Source organism: Vigna radiata, chromosome 9 (assembly GCF_000741045.1).
Source record: "Vigna radiata var. radiata cultivar VC1973A chromosome 9, Vradiata_ver6, whole genome shotgun sequence".
NCBI lineage: Eukaryota > Viridiplantae > Streptophyta > Magnoliopsida > Fabales > Fabaceae > Vigna > Vigna radiata.
The window spans coordinates 19878496-19887174 of record NC_028359.1 but is presented as its reverse complement, the minus strand read 5'-3'; positions in this window follow the sequence as shown (position 1 = coordinate 19887174).

The window sequence follows — 8679 nt, the reverse complement described above, 5'->3', positions numbered from 1 at the left end:
CAAGCACTTTGGGTGAAAATTTGGCTAGAGAAGGGTTCTCAAAAATGGCCTTGATCATATGACATTCACATGCAATTCAATCAATCATCAAGATTAAGGCAATATCATTCTTACTCTCCTGTGAACAATGCATACAACAATAAAAACTCTAGAGCTCAATACCTCACACAACATGCTTTCTCACACAAAATCCATTCATACACCCTGCTTAGCATCATAACCACAATCATAATTTATCACACATCTGTTTCACTGGATATTCACACACAACACCACTCAATTATCATCCACATCAAATAATCATCAAATAGTTCATCATGCACATCAGTCGGTCAAACATTTTCAGAAAAAGTATTCAAGCCAATAATACAGACTGAAATTAAAATTCAACCTATTCTAGGAATTTAAAAAGTAAAAGTAAAAGTAAAAGAAAGAAAAACTAAAATCCTGTCTATGAACATCCCTCAGTAGATGTCTATAATCAACCCATGCTGTCATCAGAATCCTCCTGACTCTCATTGTCAGCATCCTCAAAGTTTTCTTCCTCTATGTTCGGGGCTCCAACTGCACCAAAACCAAAATCACTGCTCTGTGCCTGCTGTTGAGGCCATGCCATAGCTGCATGAAACTCATCCATCGTCCACCTGTGCACTGGTGGCTGGTCATATAGCCCAATAATCATCTCAGCAGTCGCAACCTACCCTCTATGAAGGGCCTCCATCCTTGCTTCCATCATGGACATGTACATGTCCCTCATCTGGAAGGGCTCTGTATGCTGGACTGGTACCTCATCAGGCACCTGCTCCTGCTGAGCTGCAGCTCTCCTAGGACGCCTCCTGGGTGCTGCCCCTACTACACCTGCTGCTCTTGCCTCATCACAGAACTGGTGGAAGTAAGATGCATCGATGGCATTCCTAAGTCTCTCATATGGGGGAACTGCAATGTTCACCCCAGCCTGCTGACAAAGAAAAGTGATCAAAGATGGATGCCCCAATGGCATCCTGCTACTAACTGTCATCGCACAGCTCCGTATCTCGTCGGCGATGATTTTACCGACATTCACCTCCATCTGTCTCATCAAGCAGAAAATGAGGCGAACCCTGTGCATCGTGATGTCAGAGATGTGGGAGCAAGGTTGGATGTTGGCATGCGTGAATGCCATCCACTATCGTGCCAAAGGTATCATATCCAACCTCCTAATGTTAATCGGTGCCCCACTAGAGTTAGTCTGAAAATGCCTTCCAGGGAGGCACGTAAACCTCTCAATTTCAGCAATATCGCCAAACAGACCATCTTGTGACGCATACTAGCACTGCTCCCCTGACCATTTTGTGCCCAAAAAGCTGTTAATAGTATCGGGGTCATAACTAATAATCTGCCCCCTCACAAAGCTCTTATATCTTCCAGCCGCCACTGCACCTCTGGATAAGGCGTTGGTGTAGAATTCTTTCACCAACTCAACACTAGCAGGGGCAGGGTAAGTTGTTAACTTCTCCCAATCTCTCCTCAAAATCTCTGCTCCAAATTCAGGAGCCAAGTTAGGAATGAAATAAGCCTTCCTCTCCATCAGCAACCTCCTCTCTTGCACAATTGCGTAATGGTCCTCATGTTTTTTTAGAGAGGAACCTCTGAGAGTCAAATCCTCTTGGCCTTTCTGGCTCCTTCCTTTTACTACCAGTACTTCTTCCTCTACGTGATGTTGACGCCATTCCTGCAATAAATACAATTCGCAACAAACCGCAGAAATTTGTTGTTAGAAGTTAATGCATCAACAAACACTTTCAAACCCAACATAATTTACTACTGGGAGTGCACATGTTCCCCCTTGCCTCTATGCAAAACATTCAACCAAAAACGCAGCAGACCGCCCGGCGTAAAAAAGGATCGCCCGACGGTATGCATCAGCTTGAATACTGCCCGGCGGTAGAGGCCTACCGCTCGGCGGTGCGAGAAGGTTTTTCAAAAATTCTTCACCAAATCAGCCCTAATCTCCACTGAAACGCTAATTACTACCATGCAAACCAAATTCAAACCACTTAATTGGCCAAAACAGTTCCTAATTCAACAATCCAAGCAAAGAATTTCAAAACCCTAATTCGCCAAATTCCTAAGCATGTTCATCATCAACTTCGAATTTAGAAACTACAAAATGAGATTACACAACTTACTTGAGTGGAGATGTAAAATGCTTGCAACAATTCCTTCAATTGATGATGGAGAACTCTTAATGCAAACTCCCACCGAGAAAAACCCCAAATTTTGAGCAAGAAACTAAACTTTTGTGAGTGGGTGGTGAGAAAGTGTATAAAAATCCCTTTAGAACCCTCTTGAAAGTGCAAATTTGGAGCAAAAGTTCAAGGAGACCGCCAGGCGAAATTCAAAGGGACAAAGCAAAGTGAAGAAAACCTAAAACCACCCAACTTTTAAGAGGCTCGGGTTTGGTTCTCGCCGCCACAGCCCGGGGGCAAAGTTATACCGCCCAGCGGTGAGTGGAAATTTCCTTACCACTTTTCTTGCTTGCCTTTCTGTGATTTCTCCCGGTAACTCCTGATCTTTGCCCTAAATTTTTCAATTTCAAGATTTTCCTCACTTAAATGCACATGCACACCTAAAATGTAATAAGACAGAATTTGGAAAATGAATAACAAACACAAAAATTCAAATTGCTGTACAACAATTGGGATAGTCCCCATAAACACCCATCAGTAGGTGTTAAACTTCTTGCTTGGTATTTTCTTCTTCTTCTTCTTCTTTATACTAAATCTGTTCAAAAAGTTGATCAAACCAAGCACCTGTTTCCATGCATCAATCATAGGAGCCTTAATCTCCAATTTCTTGAATATCTTCATGAAGTACTTGAACATATTTTTCTCCCCATGATTTTTCTTTTTATGAGGAAGGGTTTTTCATATGACTTTTTCTTCTTTCCTCTCTTCCTCTTTTTCCTAATTTTCTCCTCCCTTAGCTTTCTATTTTTCTTTTTCTTTTCTTTCTTTATTTTCACATTTTTTTTCTTTTTTTTCTTTTCTTTCAACCACTGCTTTTCCTTTCTCATCATCCTTCTTACTCTCACTCAACTTTTCTGTTTCTATCTCCTCTATCTTTTCTTCTTTTATTTTCTCCTCATATATCTCTATATCTTCTTCTTCTATCTTTTCCTCCTCGACAACCTTTTCATTTTTAGAGATAGTGACTTGATATTCTTCTTTAGGGTTAACCTCAGTATTATCCCTAATAATGCCCAAAGACTTCAATACCTTTGTTATCTCATCTTCCTCTATCTTCTCTTCATCAATAACCTTGTCAACCTCAAAGATAGTGGCTTGACATTCTTCTTTAGGGTTAACTTCAGTATTAACCCTAATAATACCTAGAGACTTCAACGCACAAAAGTGTTGTTCCTGCAATAAACGTTCTTTAGCTTCCCCCAACGTTTCTTTTTGTGACGAGGAATGTTGCCCAAATTGGCTATGATACATGTTTGAATGAGGTTCCCCCCAGTGGTTGAAACTATTTTGGTAGAATTGAATGCCTACAGAATCAAATTCTTGTCCAAACTGCATTTTGCAAAAATTTGGCACAAAACCCTAGAACACATTTATTAGAACAAAAATAAAAAATGAACATAAAATCAAGTCAAATTCAATCAATCCACACTACTTGAAAAAGTAAACCTCGAGTCCTCGACAACGACGCCAAAAACTTGTTAACGGATTGACAAGTGTACCAAATCGTATCAAGTAATAATAAATGCTAAGTCCAAGTATCGTTTTCCCAAGAGACTCGAAAGGCTTTATCGTTCGTGTGAATTAAGATTGTAAGACTTGAAAAGAAAAATTAATTAATTGGGTATGGGAATAAAATATGAACATGCAAAAGAGATTGATTCAATTGACAAGAAGAAAACAATGGATGAATGAAGTTGTTGGGGGTTTACAATTTCATCTTATCCGCTCTCTCTTATTTACTCCTCTTGATTTATTAGCTTGATTAATTAATTGTCATGCAACTTTCTTAGCCTACCCTTAACCCGATCCCTCGTTGAAAAAAGCCTATTACTAATTACTGGCTTGCTATCCCTAGCCTCCCCTAGCAATTAATAAAGCATTATAGAGCAGAAGTGAAAAACAATTCATCGTCCTACCCCTATCCCTAGGTGGTATTGCTTAATCAAGGAATTACTCACCAGTTCATGACATTACTGTACGTCCCCGTATCAATAAAGACAAACAACAGTTATCGAATGAGTTAAACGATAAAAGAATTAAGCACAGATGAGAACCCAACAATTAACAATCAAAGCATATGGAAACCATATAAATGAACAAGAGTTTCAATAAAAGAGAGTATCAAAAGATTACATTGTTTCCCCCAACAACAATAGGGTTTAGTTCACCATTGTCATGGTGAATCTAGATGAAAAATGGATGAAGAATGGAAAAGCAAACCCTAGAAAAGATGAAAAGGAGCCTAAGCATCCAAGAGATCCTGTCCAGAGAGTGAAATTAGGTCTGGCCGCCCCCTTCTGTCAAAAGAATGCATCTAAACTCGCAATAGGGCTCTTTATAGGTGAGGAGCGCAACAAAAAACAGGCCCAAGCCCAGCAGACAACCGCCCGGCGGAACAAGTGTGGCGCCCGGCGGTTTCCCTCAAATCGCACTACCGCCCGGCGGCAGGGGTTTACCGCCCGACGGCCGGGGTCTACCGCCCGACGGTTTGCCTCAAATTGCAAATCCGCCAAGTGCCCACGCTAGGTGCCTACTCCTCCCCCTAGACCGCCCGGCGGTGTAATTTGCCGCCGGGCGGTGCGTCGACTCTTCAATTCTTCAATTTTCTTCTCTTTTCAAGAGTCTACGACCTTTATCTTCAACTCCATTCTTCACTTTCTCAAAATCGCTACAAAACAATGCAAAACAAGCATAATATCACTAAAAATAGCTTTTGACTCTCTACAGACTCATTTATTGAGTTTTGCTTGATTATGAGCTCATTCTAATTAGTAAAGGGAGTAATTTGGTCTAAAATGACATATGAAAATAACTGCTTTTCAACATTCATCATATGTGCATAAGAATATGTTTTTAGTAATATTTGTGATGGTTTTACCTATGAATTTATTATGTATGTTTTGTTGGGTTATCCCAAGAGAGGGTTTGATGCTAAGGGAAGACAAAGTTATGATGTTTGGGGGTTTCCATGCAAATATATGTTGTAAAGGTGTGGTAATAATCATATGCAGTATAATTGGGTTTATTTGGGGTATAACAGGTCAATGATTGGATTTGGATCATACAAGTGATGTATTATATGTGTTTGAGTATGTTTAAATGGTTATGTGATGCTTGAATGCATGCATGATGTTAATTATGTTTCCACGTGATCTAGGATGGATGTATGTATGTTTGAATGCTTAAATCATGTCCAAGATGTGTTTGATTAGGCAATAATCAATTATCATTTGTTATAAATGATTATCCACGAGTCGATGTTGAGTATGGTTGCGGGAATAATCGATTATCTGCGATGTTAATCGATTATCCCTTCCTGCGTGATGTATGTGGGTAATTTTAACTCAGATAATTGATTATCTTAAGTGATAATCGATTATCACAATGCATTTTTGTGAAAAATGGTGAATTTGATCAATAATGAATGTGGATTAAGCTTGGGGAGCTGTGGAACGTGAGGATACTCAGAGAATGAGATTAATGGTTATGTTTAGGGCCAGGTTTGACTTGTGGTTGAGATTGGAGTAGAGTGAGTGTTGGGATGTAGTTGAGTATGTGATTTGTAAGCATGAGAATGAATGATAAGTCTACTTGTTGTACCTAGTAAATCTTGGTTATATCTGTGAATAAATGCTTCCTTTTGCCTTGTGTGCATTAGAAGGGTTGTTCGGGTATTGAACCTTCCTTGTGTGGGGGTGAGTGTGTGGTCCTTGTCCTTGTGTGGTAAGATTACATGCTCCTTATCAAGATTGCAGGACTACTCGAGCAGATCGGTAGGAGAGACTACAGATGATCTATAGGGGAGGCTACAAAAGTCTTGTTAGGGAGGCTATAGGTGGGATGTAGGAGTGGCTACCCTAGGTGAGGTAGGGTATAGAAGTGAGATGTGCTCTTTCCATTGTGGTGTTTATGGTTCGATGATTGATAACGGTTGAAAATACCGTTATTTGATACTTAATTTTGATACTAAAAACACACTTTTTGACTTAGAAACTAGCTCGGAATCATGATTTTGTTAAAGTTGTGTAAATAAGGGAGTTGAAGGTGAACTTATTGATTTTATGCTTAGATTTCCTCGTTTTAACAGGAATTGAGGTGTTTTGGAAGAGGAGAAAAAGAACCACGGAGTTAGAGCTCAAAAAGTAAACAAAAAAGAGAAAAAAGAGAGTTTTGGAATGTTGTCGTTGGGCTGCTGCCGGGCTACCGCTTAAGCGGTGGATAGTGTAGAAAAAACGAAGTGCTGAAAAAGTCCGCTAGCGCTGTGCGGCAGTGTTGTACCGCTGAGCGCCAATTTTTCCTGTTTCGCGTCTAAGCGCCATTGCTGAGCGTCATTTGAGTGTCGCACCTACTACTGAGTGCAATTTTTAGCACTGAGCGCTGACGATGTGGGCTTGGGCCAATTTTCTATTATTTTTATAAACTATATAAGGGTTTGGACGACCTAGAGGGTCTATCTTTTGACAGAAAGAGGCGTAGAAACACTCTTTTCACCCCTTAGAGGCGGATTTTGGATGCGGAAGCTCAGATCTTCAACTTTTAGGGTTTTATCTTTCATTCTTTTCCATATTTTCATCTAGTTTCACTATGTCTATGATGAACTAAACTTCCATTGTTGTTCGGGAAACAATGTAATCCTTTGAAACTCTTATGTATTGAATTGATTTATATTATATATGCTTTACTTCATTAATTGTCAGGGTTTTTCTTCTACGCTCTATGCATGCCTTGTTTAACTCATTCAATCGCATGATCATTAATTTTGTCGATATGGACACATATGGGAAAATCTAGAATTGAGGAAAATCTCCCAAAGGTAGTATTACCTAGACATAGGAATATAAGGATTGGCTGCATATACACTCCTGTGCTTCAGAATTAATTATTAGGGATGCTAGGAATTGTATGAACTCGTAATTAAGGATAGGCTTACTTCACCGAGACATCAAGTTTAAGTGTTTTAGAGAGTGGCATTAACATTAATGAAGAAGTTGAATTCGTAAATACATGAGAGTGGATAGGATAAGTCGGAAACCCCAACAACATAATCATCTCATATTTTATCAATCATTCACCTGTGCTTTCTTTAGTCAATTGATCAAACACTTGCATTCATATTTATTTTCTGCATTATGAAAACCAAATGTTTTTGTCCTCAAGTTTTAAATAATCAACAAATCACACGACTGTCTAGGCCATGAGTCTCTAGGGAAAACGATACTTGGATTTACCATTTATATTACTTGATATGATTCGGTAAACTTGTCGGAGTCATAACAATGGTGCTCATGGTGTTGTTCATGATTGATATAGTCATGATGGTAGTGTGTCTATGATGATGATCAAGGTATTTGAGATGCTCCAAGTGATGTTGTGTTGATAAGAATGCTACTATAATAGTTATAGTAAGTAGTTAGCTTAAGCGCTAATGAGTGGATAGACCAATGGCCTATGGCTAAGATATTACTGATGACATCAAGGTTCTAAGGTAAAGGATCGGAGATTGAAGACCAAGGATTGAGAATTGAGTGATTCATTATGATTAAGTTATTGTATTAGAGGATTAGGAATCTTATTGTTATTACTGTTGAGTTTGGGGTAGTTTATGATTGATATATTCAATATGTTTATATCTTATTACTATTATGATTTATTTATTGTAGCTTACCCCATACATGTTTGTGTTGTGTATTTGTGAATGAAATTATCGGCGATAATCGTATAATGTGTTATACATGAGCAAATGATGTTGCAGATGTTGCTGAGACACGATAGATTTGAGAGATGATGAGGGATAGACTTGGGATTTTTATTTAAAGCCATTGCGTTTGAAATTTAAGACAATGTATTTGGACTTATTTTTATTTCCATTAAACATGTGTTTTTGGAAGTATTATGTTTTGAATAAATTATGCACGTTAAATGTTGAGGTTTTTGAAAAAAATATGTTTCCACACTATAAGAAAGTTTATAAATATTTGGTTTTTGTAAACCGGTGGCATGCCAGAATTTGGGGCGTTACATTTGGTATCAAAGCCTGGTTTTCGAAAAGTCTTTTGGGGTGTGAGGTAGTCTAGCTTTTGTTGTGTGATTGTAATGCATGTGTATGTATATTACTATGTGTAAATTGTTCTAAAATAGACTTATTTTTATTATGGATCTTTGTAGCTTGTTGTTTGCATGATGAGAATATATGTAGAGTCTTTCTTGTTATCTATAGTTGTGAAAAGATACACTGAGCAAATTGTTGTGATGTTCTTTTGATTTGTTCAGAAATTTTTGTTGTTATTGCATTATGAATATTTATGTAATTTTTGGGAAAGTATATGAAGTTTTGTATGGGGTATGTTTCCATACGAGTACAATTTTCGGGAACGAAAATTCTTTTGAGGAGGGATGAATGAAAGATCCGGGAAAAATATGGGTATTAGAAATAAGTTAGTCTGAAGACTTT